Source organism: Triturus cristatus, chromosome 3_2, assembly GCF_964204655.1.
Source record: "Triturus cristatus chromosome 3_2, aTriCri1.1, whole genome shotgun sequence".
NCBI classification, from domain to species: Eukaryota; Metazoa; Chordata; class Amphibia; order Caudata; family Salamandridae; genus Triturus; species Triturus cristatus.
The window spans coordinates 1,038,260,645-1,038,285,869 of NC_140584.1; positions in this window are offsets into that span (position 1 = coordinate 1,038,260,645).

A 25,225-nucleotide genomic window follows, 5' to 3' on the forward strand; every position below is an offset into this window, starting at 1 on the left:
AAAATTACTATTCTAACTCCAGGGGGTGCATCAGTAGGGTAAGTGTTGGATAGTATAGGGGTAAAAATTACTATTCTAACTCCAGGGGGTGCATCAGTAGGGTAAGTGTTGGATAGTATAGGGGTAAAAATTACTATTCTAACTCCAGGGGGTGCATCAGTAGGGTAAGTGTTGGATAGTATAGGGGTAAAAATTACTATTCTAACTCCAGGGGGTGCATCAGTAGGGTAAGTGTTGGATAGTATAGGGGTAAAAATTACTATTCTAACTCCAGGGGGTGCATCAGTAGGGTAAGTGTTGGATAGTATAGTGTAATATTATGCGTTGTAATGGTATGCGTTGTAATGGTAGTATGCGTTGTAATGGAATGCGTTGTAAAGGTAGTTTTTAAAAATGCGTTGTAGTGTCATGCGTTGTAATATCATGCGTTGTAAGGGATTATGCGTTGTAAAAAATGCGTTGTAATGGTAGTGCGTTGTAAAAGTTGCGTTGTAAAGGTTGTTCCCCTTCTGGTTGCACCAAGCTGGGGGAAAGATGTATGGCCCAGTAGGTCTGGTTGCCTGGTACCTGGCTCCTCGCCCTTCTGGAGAGGGTTTCTCTCTGGTTCATGATGATAACCCCTCACTGTTTTATGCACAGGCGAATGTTGAGTATACCATGGGCACCCCTGGGAGAAACCTGGGTTTGTTGGGGTGCAGTGGTAATAGGTAATTTATGTGCAAGCTGGATTAGTTGTATAGAATGGTGTGCAGTGCTCAACAAGAATAATACAGTTTCTACCCTGTTGAAGTTGTCATCCAACGAGTGTGCTACGGTCCAAACATTGGAGGAAACTCGGGTTAAAGCACAAATAGGCTGCAAAGGATTAAAGAACACTTGGCATTCCCAGTATTCATAAAATGGCAGGTATTCATACATATGGTTCTCCTCCGGATCACTGTCTGTCTGCTCCCTGGTGTACTAGCAGAAGTTTGGGAGGGCAAGGCATCACCTACGGTGGTGACTGGCTGAATTTGAGGGACATGCTCCGATAAACGCCATACACAGATAACTGTGAGAGGAAGTAAGGCGGGCTTGATAACTCTTACTTCTACCCGCATTGGCACTCTTGTCAGGAGTGGCTTGTCAAAGGTATTACTCTTCAGCCTGGCAATGTTAACATCTAACCAACACCAAACTAATGGTTTTAGGTCCTCCTGGGCGTATATACACTCACCGGGGGTAGGAACACCAGGGTGGCAACACATAATCGGTTGGCAGTTGTCATTATACTAAATGGGGAGGGGGGGCCTGGTCGCTCCTACTATGTCTCTCCTTTTCAGGGCAGCACTGAAGGGCTGGGCGAGGCGAGTGTCCCGGATACTGGGTACCCCTTCGAGTGTCTGGCTCGGCAGGACATGCTTGCAGGTTGGGGGATGGGAAGCCCAAGGCGTCTAAGGGTACAGCTGGCCATAAGCCGCCCTGGCAAATGGTTGTGAAACGGCTCCTGTAGAAGCAGCATCACAGGCAGGGAGGGGGGGGGGTGTCTCCCCTCACTGTGGTCTGACACCTGATAAGCAATTATTTGACTTTCCTGGGTAGGAGGGTCATGCTTCCAGAATTGAATTCCTCCTGGTGTAAGTTATGCAACCATTGGGGGGCATGTGATTTTGATGGTCAGAGATACCCAATTTAGTGAGGGGAGGGGCTCGGCCAGGGGTTGCCGTGGAAAACTCATGCAGGTGAGTTAAAAGTGCCAGGTGTAGAGGCCATGAACAGAGGGGTTTAGTTTTGGCATGGCCGGCCGCATGCTAAAGTCCACAGGGAGTTTTAAAAGGATTGGGCACCTGTTCAGAAGGGGCATGCTGACCTCCGGTCCAGTATGGGCTTGGACTTGTTTTGCGGGACCTGGGACAGGCCCTTGAATCATCAGGATGTAGGTAAGAATGCCTACCTTGGTGGGGGGCCCTGGTTCTGACGGTGGCCACACCCAGAGCTGTGGCGGAGTTACAGGGCGATCCAGAGGCTGTAAGGTACAGACGGGTAACCTCTGCAGGAGCACAAGTGTGCAAAAGCCAAGTGTACCCAGGGATGTCCTAGCGTTGTCCCCTGGAAGAGCAACGGCGCCCCGTTAGTCTTACAGGCGGTTGTGGGCCTGAGCAACCAGGGGCTGCCTGGAATGCTCCGCCCCCCCCTTTGGGGGTGTGAGTAAGGGCATGGACTGGCGGTCCACCGCTGGGAGGGTTGGCCCCTCCCAAAATTAGTAAGCACCGATAGGCGACGGCCACGATGTAACTTGGCTCATCAGGCGGGCAGGCGGCATAGGGGGGCTTGCCTGCCCTTGGATCGTCCGTAAGATAACCCACCATGTTGGCATATATGTTATGCAAATAAACCTGCAGCAATTTTCTCCACAAACAATGTGTCGTGTGGTTTATTTAATGATGATGTTGCTGTATGTGGTTTGGGGAGTGTTGCAGATATTGGCACTAAGTAGAGGGCCTGCCGTACTTTTTTCTGTTTATTTACTTTTGAAGCAATGGTGGCAGGCTGCGATTCACCTTTAAACATGTAAAGCTGCAGAGCTGGAGGTGGGCCTCGAGAGGCCGAAGGCAGGATTCGACCAGCCTGTGGGGCAGCAGCATTGGAGGTGAGATAACTGATAGTGCCCGTGCTCACCCACTGAGCAGAGTCTGGCCTCTCTCCTGACTGAGCCTGTGAAGCGCTGGCTGCCTAGCTGGGACCTCGAGAACACCTAGAACTGAGCAGGTGGGGTACTAGAGGAGTGAGAGTCTCTGGCTCCCGGTTCAGAGATTTAGCCCCCTGCTTTCTGGGACACACCGCTGAGACCACAGCACCTCCTGGCCGCTGCCTCATGGACCTCAGAAACTGAATAGGGGTGTCCAACGGCTACCGCCCCCGCTCCCCTTTCCCCATGGCTGATGCCCTGGCTGGGCCCTGGAGACAAGTGATCTCAGCAACAACCAGGAGACCCTAGGGACAACATAGTTAGGGGTCAGGGCTGAACAGTAGGGGGCCTCCCCCGGGTGCAACAATCATTACCTCAGCTGCTTGGAATCCATGGAAGCTGAGTCTTTGGGGCGGGACCTACCTGGCTGACTGGACCCTCTTTCCATGCCTTTGGTTGTGCCTGCTAGACTGAGGGGGTACCCTGTGATGGGAGCGGTTGGCTTACTATGTTTAACACAAAAGAGGCGCTCCTAGTGTGATGATCTATGTACTACAGTGTAATAGTGTTACCTTGTGAGTGCAGGCATCTTAAAAAAAGTGAAAGACTGGTCTCGCACACCACCTGGTGTCATGCTTCATCATTGACCAGTCCTTGCCCTCTAAAAACTTGGTTTGATAGAGGGCGGGCATACACCTGAAGACAGGGATGCATTTCTAAAGCTAAGTGTGGACCCTTAAACAAAAAGAGTGAGGGTAAAATGCCATTACAGATGTCATACTTATTTTAATGTAACTGGCATCTGAATGGTGTTTAAAATCAATGGTCGGTGTCTTGGGGATTATATTGTCCCCCCACCATACTATAAGTGGTCAACATGTTTCTGCCTGCTGGCCCCAAGGGGTCCGTGGCATTCATCAGGACCTATACTGTATATACAGGCTCCACCTTTACCATGCTTTGCTGGTGAGGGTTCCACTTGGTGGGGTGAACACTTTCACACGCCACCATGTTTGCGACTAAAGTTAACGCCTGTAGGGAAAGAAAACAAAAGTGATACCAGCGATACAATAACAAGTCTGGAAAAGGTCATCTGATATGCCACATACTCGTACAAATTATAAGTGCGTGGCTATAAGTGCATCAAGTTGTGCCATTCATCTGAGCACTTAAAAGAAAAAAGGGGGAGGGGGGACACGGTCCCCAATGCTTACCCTAACTGATGGGACCTACTAGCCCCATTGGAGAGTGAGGAAGGGAGACCCCTTTGGTCAAGGGCTAGATAAAGAGGAGAAAAAAGAAGAAAACCCAGGAGGGGTTAAAAACATGTCCCAGGAATGTTCTGGGTACTGTTATGCTCAAATTGATGCCAATAGCTAGTCATACGCTTAGAGTATGTGGCTAAGGATTATCAACACATTAATCCATCCCATACATGCTCTTACTGTGAATGGGGAGAATTCCCGCCTCTACGCCTACAGCCGATCTCCTCGCATCCTCGCTGGTGAATGAGGGATATAACTGCGCGCTATTTATACCATTTAGTGTAAGTACGCGATTGTTGATTGGGGCTAATTAACGAGGATTGGGTGTCAGGACGCTGTGCTTAAACAAGCAGTGGCATAGCCAATAGGTCTCGCCTTTGGGACCTTATAAGTGTTTAGCCATGCAACAGTGATGTTGCACCAAGAAAATTGTGCTGCATAACTAAATACTTATAAGGTCCCAAAAGTGAGGCCTATTGGCAATGCCAATGCTTGTTTATGTTAGGCGTTATGCAATACCCCTTCTCAATTCTCTACTGTTCAGACGCACACAAAAAAACAATAGTGCCTGTCTTCGAATGACTGCTTAATAAACAGTGATTTCTCTCCCCACCCCGTGCAAACAGAACCATAAGAACAAACGCTAGTAGATTTGGTCCCTCTTTTTTGTTTTTTAAATCTTCTGCAAATATATAGCACCACTGTAATGTAGTTTGGGCACAGATGACACGCTTCCCAGTCCCTAACTGCACATTTTGACACTGGACTATTCTAAGGAAAAGGTAAAGTTTGGATTTAAATCAAGCTTTACACAATAGCCCGTGCTTGAAAAAACCAGACATTTTAAAAGTAGCCATTTCACAGGCTCGGAAACCGGGCATGTCCTCAATAAGTGGCGTACTTAAAATCATGTGCGCAATACGTGTTTTCTACTACTTGTTACGTAGAAATAACTTTAGAACAAAAAAGCGGGTTTTGTCAACAATTAAAAAATATCCACGCCACCTCCCGTTAAACAGAAACTGAATTTAACATTAAGCGCTTTACATCACACACAAACGTTCTACATTAACAGTAAATCATTACCTGTGTAAATTAATTTACAGGATATATAACATAAGACGGTAGGGTTCCAAGGAGTAGGAGCCACGTCTTTCATAGCTCACTATACTGTATTAGAACGATTACAATTTATGGATTGCACGTAAAACAAGCAGGAAGTGGGATAAGGGAGGGGGGTAGGACAGTCGCGCGCACTACGGGGAGAGAGAGGCACGCAGGCTGGCAAATGGTGTGCACTTTCGCGGCCGCTTTGATGTTCTCAGTGGCCGCGCGGCTCACTGAGAATATCAAAGCGTCCGCGAAAGTGATCACGCAGGCGGACAAATGGTGCACGCGCCCGGCGCACATGCACTGTAGCTGGAGGCCTTAAAAGCCACTAGTTTGCACTTCCAGAACCCGGCTTACTAAAACTCTCGCCAGAGCAGCGCTAAAGCGCTGGCTCAGGCGAGACCTAAAAATGGTGCCTCACTGCCTGACCTGCCTTTTGCTTGTTGAAGACAGGTACGGCCCTAACAAGGATATCCGCTGTCCCACTAGTGGCTTGCCTGGATCATACGGCATGGTGAGGCCGTTGTTGCAGCTAGCGTCTGTCTATCTCAGGCGCAGGCGCACCCACTTACAGGGGAGGGGGCGCAGGCTTCTGACTCTGATGTTATCGTGTGGTTGATAACGCGGTTGCATCCGTCTCACAGCCGCGCATGCGCACCATTGTGCATTGCTGGGGGCATGGTTCTGATCTGCTACGCCTGATGCAGCGTGTATTTTAAGGATTAGTGATCGTCAAGAGAGCTGTAAAGGCAATTAAAACAGCAGCGCCTCTTGTGAATAAAGTATCATGTTATAAGGCCTCTAGGTAGGGCCACCACATTTACACAAAAGCGCCAATTTATCCATACATTGTTAGCTGTTATGCCTGATGCAGCGCGTGTTTCAAGGATTCAGTGAGCTGTTAAAGCAAAAAGCAGGTAAAACAGCAGCACCTGCTGTAAATTAAGTGTCATGTTATAAGGCCTCTATGTGATGGTGGACACTACACTCACCTAAAAAGCGGCAACTTATCCATACATACCATGTTACGTGGGGACTTTGGGATGACATTGCTACCAGAAAACACATATATTAGCCCATACCGATGCTCTTGAGTAAAAGAGATGTGGATGTCACATGTAATCAGTGCGATTTCTTGATGGACTCTGATGGAAGATTCTGTGTTTATGTTTTTGGTCAGTGTGAGTTAAAACCGTGAGGGCCACTGCGCGGTCATGTAGACTACTATGCCAATTGGAGCCAAGGAATCTCATCATTGAGTCCCTTTTCCCATGTACGTAGCCTGTGAACCCACCTCTGTTCTCTGATGTGTAATGGTTTGGTGAGTTCAGTTTTGTATTTTTTCATAACTTCTAGGATTACCCATCTCAGGTCACTATCCTTATGATTAGATTCCCAAAAATGCCTGGTGAGTTTGGTGTTTGTGTTTTTTGCATTGTATCGTACTACGATGTTCGTTAATGCGAACCTTAATCTTCCTGGTGGTCTTTCCAACATACATGAGACCGCAGGGGCATGTCAGGAGATAGACAACATTTTCGGTGTTACAGTTGCTGAAGCTGTTGAGTTTCCACGGGTACCCCGTGCCTATGTCCACTTCTTTAGTAGTTATGGTGAGTGGGCATGCCACGCAGCTTCCACAGGTGAAATGGCCAGTAGGTCTCTGTGTGTTCCATAGGGTGACCTGGTTGTCCACTGGTGCTGGACGGTCTTTAGCATGTACTAGAACATCTCGGATGTTTTTACTCCTTTTGAAAGCGAAGAGCGGGGGTGCCCAATGCTTGTCGGCTCCAGCCAGAATGTGCCAGTTCTTATTCTCTGTGAGGGCAATCTCTGCACATTCCATGATGAAATGTCGGGGAGTGAGGAAATCCCATTCCAAACTCAGCAAGATTTCCTCAACTACTGCCAGGGTCCGACTTTGTGGGATGCTCGTATACAGAGCCTCGATGTCCATTGTAATATAGATATCTTCTATGCTATTAATTTGCAGGTCACGAAGTAGGCACAATACATCTTTGGTATCTTTTAGGTAGGATGGAGATTTCTGGACTATTGGTTTCAAAAACCAATCGCAAAAATTGCGAAAGTGGCTCCAAAATCGACCCAATGCCCAAAACTATCGATCTGTCCGGGGGTGGCAACCTCCCTTTGTGAATTTTAGGCAGTGTATAGAATCTTGGTGTTCTAGGGGTCTCATTGATGAGGAAATAAGCTTCCTGTTTTGCAATCCAGCCATGGCAGAGTGCTTCATTCACCAAGTTTTTGATTTTGTTGATAAGACGCGGTGTTGGGTCTTCTGTGTGGATTTCATAACTGGTGCCATCTGAGAGTAGCCGGTTACACTCATCCCTGTACATGGTTTTGTTCATCAGCACAATCGCACCCCCTTTGTCAGCTGGTTTGATCGTGAGGTTGGAGTTATTCTTCAGGTCTTCTGGTGCTTTTCGTTCTGCTCGCATCAGATTTTGGAAACCTGTTTCCTGTCCTAAATTGATCTATTCCACTTCCTTCAGAAGTCGTTGTTCAAAGGCCAGTATGTGGCATGGGATAGTCTGAGTGGGGGGTACAAATGTGGATTTCTTCCTAAGGCCTGTATTTCTCGCCTCGGGATGCTCTCCTCCTTTGTCCCCGAAGTGGTTGCGGAGTTTGATCTTCCTGAAAAACTATGTTAATTCAGTATTGAGTGTGAAGGGGTCATGCAACGGTGTGGGAACTAAACCAAGGCCTTTGGAGAGAACTGTTTCCTCGTCTTTGGACGGATTGTGGTCACTCAGGTTGACAATATTCGTTACTCTAGGCTTGTCGATGGGCCGTTCCCTCTCCCTCTGCTCCTTGTGCCCATGGCGACTGGAGGTTGGTCTTCCCATTGTACTCTTGGGTTCTGTTTTTTCTTTCCTCTTCCCCTTCCACGGCCTCTGTATAAAAAAGGCTGTGGGCCCTGTGGGAATCCAAAACCTGTAGGAAAATATGGTTGTTGCCAGAACCCGAACTGTGGCATGGGTGGCTGCATCATCGGGTTATGATTGTTCAGCTGTCGTCTCACTTGATGGCCATCGGTACTCTCATCGCTGCTGCTTCCGCTCATGCTCCTCTCCTGAACTGAAAGTCCAGATCTGTGGAGTGGGTCTAAACCGTTGTTTCTTTTTATTGTGATGTTGTTGGGGAGCTTTTTCATAGTACTCATCCGTGGTGTAGGGATATACGGTCTCCTGGCTGAATTTCTGGACATCTTTCTTGAGCTTTGTCAATTTTGACTGGGTCAGGTACTCCTTGTAATCAGTGTGGTCTTTATTTATCTCATCCAGCTTTATCTTAAATACTGTTATATGCACCATCGTTTTTAATCTGCTCTCACTTTGCTGAATTTCTACCAGGAGAGCGTCCACCAATTCCCTGGCCGTATTAATTATAAGGACTAGCCAATCCTTAATGCATTTCCACGCAAATCTGGACCAATTCGTTCGGAATTCCTTATTGTTAAGAAAAAGTCTTGGCTCGTTAGTAACCACTAGACCCCTAGGGGCACTGTTCTTTCGCAGGTACTCTGTCTTGAATGCTCCATGCAGGGCTGTTCTAATCTGCTCTTTCTTCTTTACGGGGAGTGCTTCCCACTCATCCGAGTTCTGGACTACTTGTGACACCACCGTTTCCACTAGTAAAGACGGTGTTCTTAAGATTTCTGCATAGTTCTCCTCGTTAAAAGCTAATTTGGTATTCATGTTACTGACAAAGAACCCGTTCTGGTTTTATTAAGTTCCAGACTCAGGTTTGGGCCCACAATTGGGTCAGTGATTCACCCCTACGAGCGTTCTCACAGCTGTCTGCTGTACAAAGGTGTTTAACCACAATACCTCAGGGAAGACCTGGGGAAGGGAACTAGAGGCACAGAGTGCTAGGAGTAGGCAACCTCCAAAATATAATGTTTAACACAAAAGAGCCGCTCCTAGTGTGATGACCTATGTACTACAGTGTAATAGTGTTAACTTGCGAGTGCAGGCATCTCACAAAAAGTGAAAAACTGGTCTCGCAAACCACCTGGTGTCATACTTCATCATTGACCAGTCCTCGCCCTCTAAAAACTTGGTTTGATAGAGGGCGGGCAAACACCTGAAGACAGGGATGCACTTCTAAAGCTAAGTGGGGGCCCTTAAACAAAAAGAGTGAGGTTAAAATGCCATTACAGATGTCATACTTATTTTAATGTAACTGGCATCTGTATGGTGTTTAAAATCAATGGTCGTTGTGTTGGGGATTCTATTGTCCCCCCACCATACTATAAGTGGTCAACATGTTTCTGCCTGCTGGCCCCAAGGGGTCCGTGGCATTCATCAGGACCTATACTGTATATACGGGATCCACCCTTACCGTGCTTTGCTGGTGAGGGTTCCACTTGGTGGGGTGAACTCTTTCACACACCACCGTGTTTGCCACTAAAGTTAACGCCTGTAGGGAAAGAAAGCAAAAGTGAAGTCCAGATACAAGCGATACATTAACAAGTCTGGAAAAGGTCATCTGATATGCCACATACTCGTACAAATTATAAGTGCGTGGCTATAAGTGCATCAAGTTGTGCCATTCATCTGTGCACTTAGAAGAAAAAAGGGGGGAGGGGGGACACGGTCCCCAATGCTTACCCTAACTGATGGGACCTACTAGCCCCATAGGAGAGTGAGGAGTGGAGTCCCCTTTGGTCAAGCGCTAGATAAAGAGGAAAAAAAGAAGAAAACCCAGGAGGGGTTAAAAACATGTCCCAGGAATGTTCTGGGTACTGTTATGCTAAAATTGATGCCAACAGCTAGTCATACGCCTAAAGTATGTTGCCAAGAATTATCAACACATTCATCCATTCATGCTCTTACTGTGAATGGGGAGAACTCCCGCCTCTACAACTACAGCCGATCTCCTCGCTTCATCGCTGGTGAATGAGGGATATAACTGCGTGCTATTTATACCATTTAGCGTCGGTACGCGATTGTTCATTGGGCCTAATTAACGAGGATCCGGTGTCAGGACACTGTGCTTACAAAATTGCCAATAAGCAGTTGGCTTACTAACTGTGGTGAGTGGAGCCTCCCCCTCTGTAGTTGCGTCCCTCCTTTCGGTCAAGAGACCTTCATAGACTCCAATGAGAGTTGCCTTCTTTGGTCGATGGTGACAGTCCTCTGGTGAGAACGAGCTTGAGGGTAAATGGAGGCTGTGGGTCCTGGAGATGTCTACTGAGAGCACCCAACTGATAAGCGGGCCAGTGTTTTCACGCACCGCCTGCAGTGCGCACTTGCTATTCTTCCGGTATGGCGGCAAGTAAAGGTAAGAGGGACCGCTCGGTCAAGGACTTACTCCTCAAAGCCCCTGGTACTAATGCTGAGACCTCTGCATCTTCCCTGGAGTTGCATGCTCTTACGAATACTGGCGATGCCGAAGCCCTGCTCACCCTCGCCTTCATGGAAATGCTATTCGCTTTTGGGACGACCTACAATCAATGAAGAAAGAACAGGCCCAGGAACTCAGGGAGGTGAGACGGTATGTGGGCACTCTGGGAGACAGGGTGGACACTCTTTAGGAGCATGGCATAAGTAGAGATGATGAGATTGAATGACTACAGCAGCAGGTGATCCGTCTTAACGACCAGCGCCTAGATCTACAAGTGCATGGGGGGATTCCAAATGGAGCGAATGGTCTTAACAGCGCTTCCTTTGTGGGAGATCTCTTCAGAGCAATTCTGGAGGCCCCTCTTGACCTGGAGATCAAGCTGGACTGTACCCATCGAGTCGGTTGCAAAGAGACCTGCCCTGACACCACATGCTGATATCCTCACATGTATTCATGACTTTCAGTTTAAAGAGCGCATCCTCAAAAAGGCCAGAGATAAACATCCAGTGCGGTTCCAGTGGCATCAACCTGCTCTATTCCAGGACCTCGCTGCCTCCACGCTTCAAAAAAGGAGGGCGTTCTGGCTGATCACGGCTCACCTCTGCTCCATCGGAGTCCCTTACTCATGGGGTTGCTCCTTTCGGTTAATCTCAGCCGATCCTCCGGAGAATTCCCCACCAACTGCCGGGACGGTCAGAGATCCAGAAGCCCACAAATGAAAGACAGCGGGTCGTGCTGTGGCTCAACTCAGCCCAGACCCAGAGATGATAGGCAGAGAATGTCAGGTGGTGCCGGCTTCCCTTGGTGATGACACCGCTGAACCTGCGTAGTTAGACTCTGGCCAGCTTCTGGCTCCAAGCAGTTTGTGGCTCTCTAGTCCCCTTCTTTCTGGTATCAGCAGGGGCGGGGGCCCGAACAGGATGTCGCTGACCTGTTTCACCCCCTTCTCACGGGTCTCACCATGCAGGACATTAATGATGTTTATTTCACAAATGTTACCTGTTTGTTGTATTCTTTTGGGTTTGTTGGGCCTTCCCCCACTCCTGGGTTTCCTCGTGGTGAATTCCTTGACCACCTTGCTGCTCAGCTACAGGCTTCATTCAGTCCACACCCTGACCTTCAGTCACTGTTTGTACCACTCCCCCAAACAGCACGTTTCCATAGATCTACTTCGGAACCCGCAAAATGACACTGACTCTTAAAATTAGCACTCTAAATGTGAAAGGACTCAATAGCCCAGTCAAAAGATGTGCCATCCTTCTTACCTTCCTTGAGCACTCTGGTGCCCAAATTTGTCTTCTCCAAGAGACTCATCTTCTTCCTGGAGACACCCACAGGCTTCGCTCTAGGTCGTTTCCTCATCGGCTCTTCTCATCTCTGTCCTCTAAATTCTCAGGGGTCGCCATCCTTTTCTCCTCCTCCTTTCCGTGGAAAGATGGGCTCCAAACAGGCAGAAATCAAGGGTAGGTTACTGGCCCACTCATTCACGCTGGGTTCCCACATGTTCACAGCTTGCTCTATGTCCTGAACGAGGGTCAAGAAATCTTTCTGCGAAGGGCAGTGTCCGAGCTCACCCTGTCAACTGACCAAAAGTTACTGTTAGGAGATGACCTGAACTTTGCCTTCGATAACGCTATTGACAGATCGTCTCAACAACAGGGCCTAACTGGGGCACTTTCTAGAGAGGGGGCACAGGTGCTGGTGGAAGCAGGTTTGGTGGACATATGGAGAACTCCACACCCCTCAGCCAGAGAATACACCTTTTATTCTCACACCCATAAGACCTATGTGAGGATTGATTATTTCCTGGGCACTCAGATCATCGTTTCCCACACCCAACATGCTGACATACAGGCCCACTCAATATCAGGTAATTCGGTGGTGACTTTAGAACTTTCCCATCCCTCCTCTTGCCCTCCACCTAGATTCTGGCACCTCAGAGATACGCTACTGCACCGCCCTGCGGTGATCCAGCAGATCTCACAAGCATTACAAGATTTTTTAGCCAGGAACTGAGACCTCCAAATGCCACTCTTTGGGATACCATGAAGGCGGTGGATAGAATAGAATTTAGTCGGAAAGTAAGATACATCAAGACAAGAGAGATCTCCTTACAAGACAGGTGCAGGAGCTTTAATGTATACACCAATGGACCAGCGCTCCCCAGATCTGGCGACAGCTTGAGGCCGCTCGTGCCCAACTATCCTGTTTGGATTTAGACAGGGCAGAATTAGTAGCTCTTAGATTATGACACGCCTTCTGCACCGGGAGCAACAGAAGTGGGAGGTTGCTGGCCAATAGGCTGAGGGACCAGAGGCAAGCATCTGGGGTCTCTGCAGTGATTACCGCAACAGGGAGGAACAGACCACAGACCAGCAGATTACTGAAACATTGCACCAATACTACGCTGGGCTTTACGAGTCGAAAGACCTACCCCAGACAACCTGGCTGGCTACCTCCGGGACGCTGCCACCACCAGATTAACGCCAGACCAGGCTGAGCTACTTGAGGCCTGGATCCGAATAGAGGAGGTGATATCTGTCATCTGTAGGCAGAAATTGCTTAAGTCCCCGGGTCCAGGCGGGTTCAACTCGCTTTTCTTAAGACATTCTGCACCATTTTGGCCCCTGTTCTCACCAGAGTCTATAATGTGTTTGGAATTTCCTCAGCACTCCCGCCAACCATGCTGGAAGCTACAGTGGTTGTTATACCTAAACTAGGCAAGGGCAAGCGCCAGTGTGCCTCTTATAGACCAAATTCTCTCTTAAATGTAGATTTGAAATTGCTTACTGGGATCGTAGTGTCACAACTGTCCCCCCTTCTTTCTGGCCTGATTGATCTCGATCTGGCGGGATTTGTAGCCAACTGACAATGAGCTGATAATACCAAGCGGCTGCTTCACATCATTGACAAGGTACTGCACTTTGACACTGAATGCATGCTCCTCTCCATCGACGCTGAAAAAGCGTTCAAAAGGGTCCCTTGGCCCTATTTGAGAGAAAATCCACAGCATTTCAGCCTCCCCGCCAGATATATACAATGGGTCTTGAGTAGTTATACCTAGCCCACAGCGACGGTATGAGTAAATGGCTGTGCCTCTACCCCTTTCCCCATCCGGAGAGGTCCGAGACAGGGGTGCCCGCTCTCCCGCTCCTCTTTGCTTTATACATGGAGCTCATGCCTCAAAAGACATGGAACAACCCCTTCATATCTGGGGTAGACAAGCATACGCTCAGCTTATATGCGGATGATGTTGTGGCAATGTTGGAAGACCCGCTGACCTCTCTTCTGGCCTTTATGAATGAATTAGACCAATTCGCACAGGCAGCGGGCTTCAAGGTTAACATCCATAAATCCCAAGCTCTTAACATATCCCTTAATGCCCCTATACTGGCGGAGCTGCAACGTGCTTACCCTATTCAATGGGCCCTATCTGCAGTACCTTACCTCAGGGTATAACTCACCACAAACACACAACGCACAGTGTCACTTAACTACACCACTCTGCTTCACCAGGTATAAAAGGACCTACGCAGCTGGAGACCACACACTTTGTCCTGGTTAGATCGGGTGGCCACGGAGAAGGGGACCATACTACCTAAAATACTATACCTCTTCCAAACCCTGCTGCTAGAACCCCCCAGGTTCACTACACTCAATGCAGCGAGAGGTAGACCGGTTTGTATGGGCAGACAAGAGGCTTCGCTTACATAGAGATCTATGCTAAATATCCCCGAGTGAGGAAGGTCTTCAATGCCGAATTTGCGGGAGTACTTCTGGGCAGTACAGCTAAAGACATTTGTAGAGTGGTCCCGCCCCGAATCCGAAAAACATTTGCCTTTTATGGATTGGGCGGTAGCAGGGTAATCATTATGGAAGATCCCTTTTCTTCCCAAATCAGCGCCCCCTAAAGGCCTCTACCTGTCGCATGTCAGACAAGACCCCCTTCCGGCATGGGATAAAATGGCTGAGAAAAGAGCTTTAACCACATTCCCCTCGCCGCTGACACCTATAGTGGGCAATCCAGAATTCAACCCAGGCCTTGGTGCTGGGGCTTTTAACCAGTGGGTCCAGGAACCGTTGATCTATTGGTCATTCCTTGGACAAGGCCGTCCCCTTGACCTTCGAGGAATTCTGCCTACAACTGGGACTCCCTGAAACTGAACGCTACAAATACCATCAGATTAGACACTTGGGGGCATATCAACAACAACCGGCGATAATTATCGCTCAGCGCTATTAGCGTGAGGATAATTATCGCCGGCTAGCGTGAATTTTTATCGCTGAGATAGCGTGCTATTAGCAACGCTTATCTCAATAGCGATAAAAATCTACACGCTAACAGGCTAACGTGAGATTATCGCTGGAAACCCAGCGATAATCACACGTTACCTTGTTGATAGGGACAGGCAAACTTAGCCATGATATCCTCCTTCCATAGGATATCATGGCTAAGTCAGAAAAATACCAGATGTAAAAAAGCAGCGTTAACCGCGGTTAGCGCTGCTTTTTTTGTCTCTAACAGGGTTAGCGACATTCTTGATAAGAGGAGAAATGTCGCTTAGCGACATTTCTCCTATTATTTTACTCTGGAACGCCCCCTTTGCATCTCATTAGAGATGCAAGGGGAAGCGTAGAGTAAAAGGGTGCTAACATGCAAATTTGCGTGTTAGCACCCTGTTGTTGATAGGGTGCTAGTTTTATCTCTGCTTTTTGGGCTTTTAAAGCCAAAAAAGCAGAGATAAAGCCCTTGTTGATATGCCCCTTGGTGATGCACCCAACGGTTTGACCCCAGGCGCAGCGCCTTCTTACTCCTTTTGAGAAGTGCCTGCTGTCCAAATCCTAGGACTCACGTCTCATTTCTGAAATTTATGGCTTTCATCGCCCGCCCTTGGCAGCTAATAAACCCCTGGGTCTAAGGAGGTGGTAGTCCGAATTGGGCCGCTCCCTTTCACAGCGGGAATGGGAGGACATTTACGATCGCGCTCTACACACAGCTCGCAACGTAGCAAGCATTGAGACAGCCACTAAAATAGCTACCTACTCGTACCTGACACCTCCGAGACTCCATAGAGGGAATCCAGCCCGCACTTCCCTCGGCTGGCGTGACTGTGGTTCCCTTGGTACACTGACACATCTGCTGTGGGATTGCTCTAAAATCACTACCTATTGGATGCAAGTACTCGATGATATCGATGCCCACTTCAATACACCACTGCCCCGCCTCCCAGCCTACACTATCCTTTGCTTACCCAACGCTTTCACATTTCCTCTTAAATCTCAGAGAACTCCAGATTGGACTGCCATTGGGAGTGGCTCTCCAGAATATATTAGCTCACTTGGGGGACGGGACGGCTTCCTTCCTATGTGGGATGGATAAATCGCATATGGTACATATTGGGCATGGAACATATCTCTCTCTCCCTCTCCAATCAGGGGATCTCGGGGCATATCATCAAGGGCCTTATATCCGCTTTTTTGGCTTTTAAAGCCAGAAAAGCGGAGATAATGTTTTCGCCCTATCAACAAGAGGGTGCTAACATGCGTAATCGCATGTTAGCACCCTTTTTCCCTACACCTCCCTTTGCATCTCTAATGAGATGCAAAGTGGGCATTCCTTCCCAAAATAACTAGAGAAATGTCGCTAACCGACATTTCTCCAATTATCAATGGGCACGCTAACAAGCATAGTGATAAGAAAAGTAGCGCTAACCGCGGTTATCGCTGCTTTCCTTACGCCTGCTTTTAGTTTGACTTAGCCATGATATCCAATGGAAGGTGGATATCATGGTTAAGTATGCTCTGCCCAATCAACAACGTAGCACCAAACGTTGTGCGATTATCGCTGGAATCCCAGCGATAATTGCACATTTGGCAGCTAACTCGGTTAATTTTATCGCTCTGGAGATAAGCGTCGCTGATAGCGCACTGTCTCCGCGATAAAAACAAGTGATAGCCGGCGATAATTATCCTAGCGCTAAGCGCGCTTTGCGATAATTATCGCCGGTTGTTGATGATATGCCCCCTCGTTCCCAGAACGTTGGAGACCGTTCCTATCACTGCTCACCTATGAATTCCGCGAACGCACATACCCAAAGTACTTGAGACTTTTAAGACTTATGGAGCACCTACCGATTGCACCTTAAGAAATATCTGGGGCATACACACAGACATCTGATACCTAGTGGATGGGGTGGGGGGTGGGCCCCAGAGGGAGGGGTAAGGGGTTTTGTTATAATGACTATTGTCCTTTTAATGACAAGTACGAGCTCAGCTATGTTTTATGCATTGTTATATGCCTTGTCTTCCTTTTCTTGCTGAATAATCAATAAAGAAATGTAAACATAAAAGTATGCGTTCACCTTTGTGAATCAGGCCCTGTTAGCTTTTCCTACCCAGACCAGCATGCCACACACTGTGGTCCCAAGAAGGGGAAGCGTGTGACTGTTGCGCCACTCTAAATATGGTGTGGTGATCATCAGTGTGACCTTATGGACCAATGACAGAAAGGGATGTTAGGTCAGAGGTTTATGCCGGCAGAACCAGGGTGGACTCTGCTAGTGTGCGCCAAGCGCTTCCCCAACTCGAGCGGAGGATTATCAATCTTGGCGGGGCAGGAACATCACTGATTTACAGCGCTCATGCTCTGCCAAACATTAAATAAGGATTTATATTAAGCTGATAGTGAAATGAGCGATGAAAAATGATGAGACTACAGGCGTTCATAATGTTGGTGTTGCTAAATTAGAATACGAAAAAGAAAAATACATTTATGCATTGAAAACACACTTGAGCCGATTAGGAGTCGATTTCAATGGATTTACCATGTGTGAGATGTGGATATATAATAGACACATCTGTATACACAGCATCACTCACAAAACCTGAGCCGAGCGGCTCGAGTGCACTATGTCAGACAATTTGGTATGCACTGATTTAGTCTCTCTGGAGATGATTATGAAGGAAATTTAAAACATAAAATTTCACACAGATCATTTCGCTTGATATGCTAAATCTTGTCTAAAAAAGGAACATAAAGATTCACCTGATTCCAGAGTTCTTTAAGAAATGGAAGTTGTTGATTATATGTGACGATCTCGCCTTCATTTAGACAATAAAAGTTGGACCTGTTAAAAAGACTCTTCAATTTGTGGCAACAAATAATTCTCACGCAGTTACTCATGGTGTGCAATCCCTAAACTCAGTGATTCTTAATCTGTGGTCCGCTGACCACCAGGGGACTGCTTATCAATCAATCAATCAATCAATCAAACAAACATTTATATAGCTTGGCAAATCACCCTTGAGGGTCTCTTAGAAAATAAAATAATATTAACAAATGAATAAAGCATCCACACATAAACAAGCAAACCATAGAAGGGAAAGGGTTATGTGATGGGAATGACATTTGTCAAAGTATTCAACTAAGGGGAGAGTGGGTCGTAGCATCCCCTTAGACTGGCCTGAACACATCTTACATCAATTTACCAGATCGCCCAAAGACAAGGTAGCGTCCTGATTCCTAGACCTGGGGCTTGTAGTAGCGAAGCGCCTCACCACCAGGAGATGGAAGGCGCATGACCCACCACACACACGGGCCTGGAGTTCCTCATTCCAGGCATGGGCCAGGGCGGAGGGGACGGCCATCCGCAGGGAGGACACTCTGGGGCTGCGGAGGGAGCCCATGGCGGACCGCTGGGAGCAGTTGCTTGCTGAGTTTCGGCGCTTGGAAGGGGAAGGTACCACGGGCTGCATAGGGGAGGCCAGACAGGGTAGCGCAAGCGGAGGCGCAGTGCAGGCAGTCTCGCTGACGGGATAGCATAGCCCCTATTATCTCTGGCCCAAAGATGGGGCGTCCGCGAACACTTGGGGATAATTGCATCCGTGGGAGCGTGGGAGCTGGGAGGGGCGACCCGGGGGTTCGGGGGGGGGGGAGTCGGGGTAGGAAGGGGGAAGGATCACACTATGTGAATCACTGTTCACGCTGCCTCTGTTATGGGTTCTTCTTTTTGTATTGCATGTAACTTTTCTGTCTTTATTGACGCCTCAGTTGTGTAGGCGACGTAAGTTTCCATGTACGGCTCAATGGCTGGTAGGTGGTGGCGATGGCCCCTCCTCAAGAGATGACAAGGGCAATGTGGCCGGCTCCTAAGCGGGTGGTGGTTGGCGCGCAACCAGACAGCAGGTTATATCCTCTTGACTGCCGGCATGACTTGCCAACCTGTATAAATGTATGACTCTCTGTGTGTAAAGCATGCTGCCGTACAATGTACTTTCTCACCAAATTACAAAACCAATAAAAACAGATTTGCAAAAAAAAGTATTCAACTAAGGGGAGTTTGTATTCTGATTTTTGGATGTTACAATAATATTCTCTTATCCAGTGATTTAAGGGTCCTATTGTGCTTCCAAGGTAATTATTTCCACAAGGACAGATAATGTTGTAGACCACATAGGACCTTTCACAGTTAATCCAATCCCTGATTTGGAAATTGTGGTTGTTAATTGACCCTATAACCGTTTTATTTAGACCTAGTTTGCAGATAGAGCAGTTGCTGCAGGTGTAGAAACCTACAGGATTATCAAGAAGGTCGTTGTTGTTCTTCTCTTCTCTTGAAACGGTGAGTGACATAGCTTATGTTTCAGATTCGGTGCTCTTTTGAAGCTAATTTGGGAGGAGGGTGGAGCCCCTCTTGATGTGTTAGGAGCGACCAGTGTTTTCTCAAAGTCTTCGTGATGTGATGGTGACCATTATTATAGTCTGTGATGAAACACATTGTTTTGGTTCTTTAGTCAATTTTGTGTGAATCCTCTAAGAGTACATTTCTGTTTAGTTGTCTCGTTTCATCCATGGTTTTGTGCATGTATTTCCCATCGTATCCTCGTTCTTTCAGTCACCTAGTGAGGTCAATTGCTTTTTGGTAGACCTTGTCCTCGCTGCTGTTCCTTCTCGTTCTAAGATATTCACCTTTAGGTATGTTGTAAATTGTGGTTTTTGGGTGACAGCTTGTGTCTTGCGAGATGAAATTAGCCGCTGTTTAATGTTGTGCATGTATAGGTTCAGGTCAAAGAACTCTATTTCTTCTTTGGAAGTGCATGTATCTTGTCAATAGAAGACTACCAATGCATCATCTTTTATGCCATAGCAGAGTAAAAGACCAAAAACCACATAGGTTAAAACTGCAAGATTCAACAACTTTGCGTTATGTGAAATTCCTAACATTCAACATTTTCCATTATGTGATTTTGTATATTTTTTTGCTGTGGAAGACTAGTTCCCAGGAAATGCGTCACCAAAAGACATTTTGTACTGGAACCAGCCTCCAGCCATTATATCGCTTGACTTTTGTAACGCAAAGTGCAACTTTGCTTGAAAAAAGTCAAGCAAGATACATGCACATCACATTTCGGGCTAAAAGTGTAATTTTGTGGAATATTTGTGTAATTTCACAAGAATTAAATTATGCAATTGTGTACACCTTTACTTAAAATTATAGTTGGAGATTCTGACGTGATCTCCTATAAGACAATGGGCACTATTTAAATAAGTGGACCTATCACATCTAAAAGCTTATCCTGACAGGAGACCTTTTACCATTATTTGGATCACAAAAACAAATGACTTTTTTAGTTGTTACATTGAACTGTGATACTATTTGTAATGATACAGGCACATTACCAAGGAGGCACCAGGACTTGTACCCTTAACATTAGGAATGATTGTCTTACACCTTAACCTTTAGGAAACAAATGACCCTTCTACTTTTAGTAAAAAAGGTAACCACTCTAAGGTCTAATACGGGGGCAGCTGTGGGGCTGGTGTGCTGAATAAAAGATAGATCAAACTTAGGGTTAACATTAGTATGTTGACCAACTGACAGTAGTTCTGGGATACTCCTGTCTTGAGTGACTGGGCAATGGACATATTTTGACTGTTTAATAGGTCAGGCCCAAAGCAGAAAATATTGGAATCATTCCATTATAATTCCATTAATTATTGGTATTATAATTATCATATTCATACTCTTGTGTATTCTCCAGAACATTAGGTCATTTCTTTGTCTTGCCTTCTACGTCAAGACATGCAGCAGCTACATGTAAGAGAGGGGGGCTGGCGATTCCTGCGACGGCCGCCCGCAACGGTCTCAGGTAAGAAGGGAGGCTGTCGTCCCCAGAATGTGTGCCGCCCAAAGCAGACCGCCCCCTCCTAATCTAGCTATGCCACTGAAGACTTGCGGGTCAAATGATTCACTAAGTGTTGTTATCTTTGGACAATTAAGAACCATTATTCACAATACAGAAAGTCCTGATATAATCCCAGTTATCATTGTGTGAATTAGTGCTATCATAATTATCTAATTATCATTATCATCCTTCTGTGCATTCTCCAGGATAACAATAGGCCATGTCTTCCATCCTCTAAGCATTAGGGTCAGTGGATTTGACTGAGTGTCAATATCTGTGGGCAGTTGAAAACTGCTAATCACAAGGGTGAGAGAGTCTGAAATTCATTGTATAGAAGGGTTCTGGCCCTTATGAAAATGCACATTTTTAAATTTAAAGAACATAAACCTCTTTTTGTTGAAGTCTGAATTTGTCTGGCTGCAGAGAAAGATTCACCCAAAAAGTGTGCGCCTTCAGAATGAGATGTGCACATCTTGCTAATACTAGGAGGCAAGGGTCAAGTTTTCAGTAATTGTACAGACCCAGGAGCCAATATCGTAACGCCATGAAATTTTAAACAGAACTAGTGAGAAAAGAATGTAGGTTATATTCTATCAACTCTTCCTTTTCAAATTTAGAATCATATGAAAAATACCAGGTCCTTCATGCCTATGCGTATCATAATCTCAAATTTGCATGTCAACCTTATATATTGAAATCCAAGGTTTAGAAATCAGACATGTCACACTAATTTAAGCAATAATTTCCATTTTTACTGTTTGTGCCATGCATAAAACAACCTGACTTCTATGTGCACAGTACCATCAATCAATCCTCCTTTAAATATTTTTTCCAATACTTTCTCAGAAAGAGATGAACAGGCATCCCAGTTGCAATTCTGTTCTACAACAGCAATTCATGCTGGTTATTATAATGCCCATGTCATGTCTTTAAATAAATTGTCAATGCTTGAACTATAGTGTGCCTGCGGTAGGAGCCCTAGTAGCAGGAAAGGGGAAACAATGCCCCAAAACCTATCTAGATCAAAGCAAAAGAGAAGCCAACCTGTGTGAAACACATCCCAATTAAGCCCACCATGCTGCTGTTATTGCAGGTATGCAATAGCAAACAAATTTCAAAAGCAATTCTTTTTTTTATGTTTAATAAACTTTATTAACAACAATATTGCAAAGAATAAATACAAACATTACCTATGAAATAACAATTAATGAGACTGATAACTTACAGCAGAAGAGAAAGCTCTTTACAATTTTTAAAACAAAAAACTATGGGGAGGAAGGGGAAGGGAGGGAAAGAGAAGGAATAGAGTAAACTATATATCATACAACTGAGGGTCTAGTAGTATTATACAATGATATAGAGTAACTTAAACAATTAAGGTAATCAATAGGTGAATATAGTGGTTAAGGGTATTGAGAAAAGAACATAGAAACCATTCATGGGGGCTTAAAATGTTCAGAACAATTGCAAGATACTTGTTGTTTTGCAACCTTTTTCAAATAAAAAGTTAGTGGTAACCAAAATAAGTCTCTGTTTATGTGCAGCATACAAAAAGAGGCAAATGTAACATCTAACAGATGATAGTGACAAACATTATTCCACCATGCTGTAACTGAAAGTTTTGATGAGGATTTCCAGTTTAATGTAATCTGTTGAAAGGCCTAAGATAACATGAGGTCAAATAAACCTTGTTGACAAGAAGGTAAACCCAAGGTGTCAGAAAGACTACCAAGAAAAAATAATGCGGTGGACAAGGGAGAGTGTAAATTAAAAATAAATGGCATACGAGACCAAACATTCTTCCAAAATGTGGCAGTGTGGGGGCAGGTGGATAATAGATGTAGTAAATCTGCAAAAGGGTGACTACAAGACCAACACACCAAATTATGTGAATGAGAAAAAGAAGCAAAAGAAACCGGAGTATGATGAAATCTATGATATACAAAAAACATAGTTTGAGTAGTGGTCCAGATCTAGAGATTTTCGATGATCTAGCCCAAATCTTGTCCCATAGATCAATGTTTCAAGCACATCCCAAGTCAGTCTCCAAAGTAAACTACAGTTTTGTCTTAGTGCATTCAGAGATTGTGGTTGTTAGAAAAATGAAAATCAGAGCAGTTTTTGGGAAAAGAGAAAGGATCTTAAGAAGATTATCATCCGGAGAGGTATCATTAGATGACGGAAGCGAATAGAAAACATCAAGAATTACCTCCATAAGGATTGACTATTTATACCAAAAGGAACGAGAACAATGGAAAATAACCTGAAATTGAAGAAATGAACAGGGAAACATACCATCAAAGAAGTCTTTAACCCAAATTATGCCCTTAAGACTCGAAGTCTTCCAATAAAGGGGTCTATTTTTTAGAGTGATAATACGACTATATCATAGAGTTGTCCGAAGAAAGCCATTTCTAGAAAGAATCTTTGATTGATAATGAGGTCTTAGCGAAGAACAAGTATGTTTAAATAATGGGAAAGAGGTAATAGACGTCTTTGAAGAAAAAGCAAGAACTTCTTTCACAGAGAAAGGTGCCAATAGAGAATGTTCAATAATACACCATAAAGGTAAAAAGTGAGAGTAATCAGAAAGAAACCATCTAGAAGCCTGCCGATGACAAAAAGCTTTATGATAAGGGACGAAAATTGGGAAAGCGAACCCCTCCATTAGATTTAGCCTCACTGAGACGATTTAAGGAGATTCTAGGTGTCTTATTATTCCAGAGAGATTTCAACAGCATTGAGTCCAGCTTTTTAAAATAAGTGGATGAAATAGGAAGGGGAATCATAGAAAAAATATATAAGAATATTGGGAGAATCATCATTTTGATTGAATCCAGATGTCCCCACCATGAGAGAAATAACAGGTTCCAAGAAGAAAGACGCTTCTCAACTCTGTTGAGTCCTTCTTTCATATTAATGGTAATTGTATCAGCAATAGAGCTAGTAAACCAAATACCTAGATATTTAATCTAAGAACTGTTCCAAAATAAACCAGTAGGATCAAAAGATTGTTTAACACAACATTTGGTAATAGGAAGAATCTCTGTTTTATCTGAATTGATTTTGTAAACTGAAACTAGAGAGAAATCTTAAATTTCCTGTAATAAAGAGAGGATAGAGGTATCTGGATTGGAAATAAAAAGTAAAATATCATCAGCGTAGGCAGATAGTTTTAGATGTTGTTCACCGTAATGAAAGCCAGAAATAGAATTATTATTACGAATACAAGATAAGAAAGTTTCGAGGGCTAATATAAGCAAAAGAGTTGGCAAGGGACAACCCTGAGGAACACCCCGCTTTAATGGGAAAATTGGAAGGTCTGTCCATTAACCAACACCAAAGCCCAGGGAGCAGTATAAACCAGAGAAATAAGAGAAATAAAAGTATGTCCAAATCCATGCCAAATAAGGGCGGTAAAAAAGACCAATCAACTTTATCAAAGGCTTTTTCTGCATCAAAAGGAACGGCTGCATGTATGAAAGATGAGGAGCCTTATTCAAGACATTGAAGAAAAGCCTAGAGTTGTCTGAAGTCAATCTACCTTTGACAAACCCACACTGTTCCTTACCAATGAGATGGGGCAGAAGAGGGTCAAGTCTCAGGGCAAGCGTTTTAGCAAAGATTTTATAATCTATGTTTATAATAGAATTAGGCCGATAATTCCTACAGAACGGGGGATCCTTGCCTGGTTTGGGAATTAGACATATGGTGGCTTCCTGAAAAGTGCCACTCGCTCCACCCATCTCCTGAAAATAAAGAAAAAATTGTAAAAGTTTAGGGAGGAGTAAATTAGGGAAATTTAAGTAAAATTCCACTGTAAACCCATCCGGCCCTGGAGTTTTACCTTTTTAAAGAAAATGTATAGCCTTAGAAATTTCCTCCAGTGATAAATCCGAATCAAGAGATGAGAAGTTCAAGGCATCTTGAGAGGGAGAGGGAACATCAGCGAGGTATGCATCAATAAGAGAGGAGGTAGGAGGGGACTCTGGGGTATACGGATGTTTAAAAATTCTTGTAAATTCATGTAAAATATCTCGATCTTTACATAGGATGGATCCGTCTGATGAATGAATGTATGTAGTGATCAAACGTTCTTTTTGTGATTTAAGATAGTTGGCTAAAAGGGACCCTGCTTTATTACGACCTCCATAATATCAAGCACTACTACGTCATAATATAGAGGAGGCCTTCTCCGTGGAGGACTTATTACATTCCAACTTAGCCCGGATAAGTTCTTGTAAGGAGGTGACAGAAGGAGTGTGAAATTGATGTTCTAAACATTTGATATTTGCTAAGAGAATGTTATGCTTTGTAAGAAGTTGTTTCTATTTTTTCTGGACACATAATCAATAATAAAGCCACAAGCAGTTGCTTTAATAGTGTCCCACAATAATTGGGGAGAGGTATCTATTGACACATTCAATAAGAAGAATTCATTAGCAAAAGAAGGAAATGTGGAAGAAAAAAACGGGATCTTTCAATAAAGAATGATTAAATCTCCACCTATAGGACTTGGGACGCGAAGGGAGCAGTTCAAAATCAGAAACAACCAGAGCATGATCAGAGATCAGAATAGGTTCAAGAGACGAAGAAATAAGGTTTTGAGACAAGGAACTAGAAA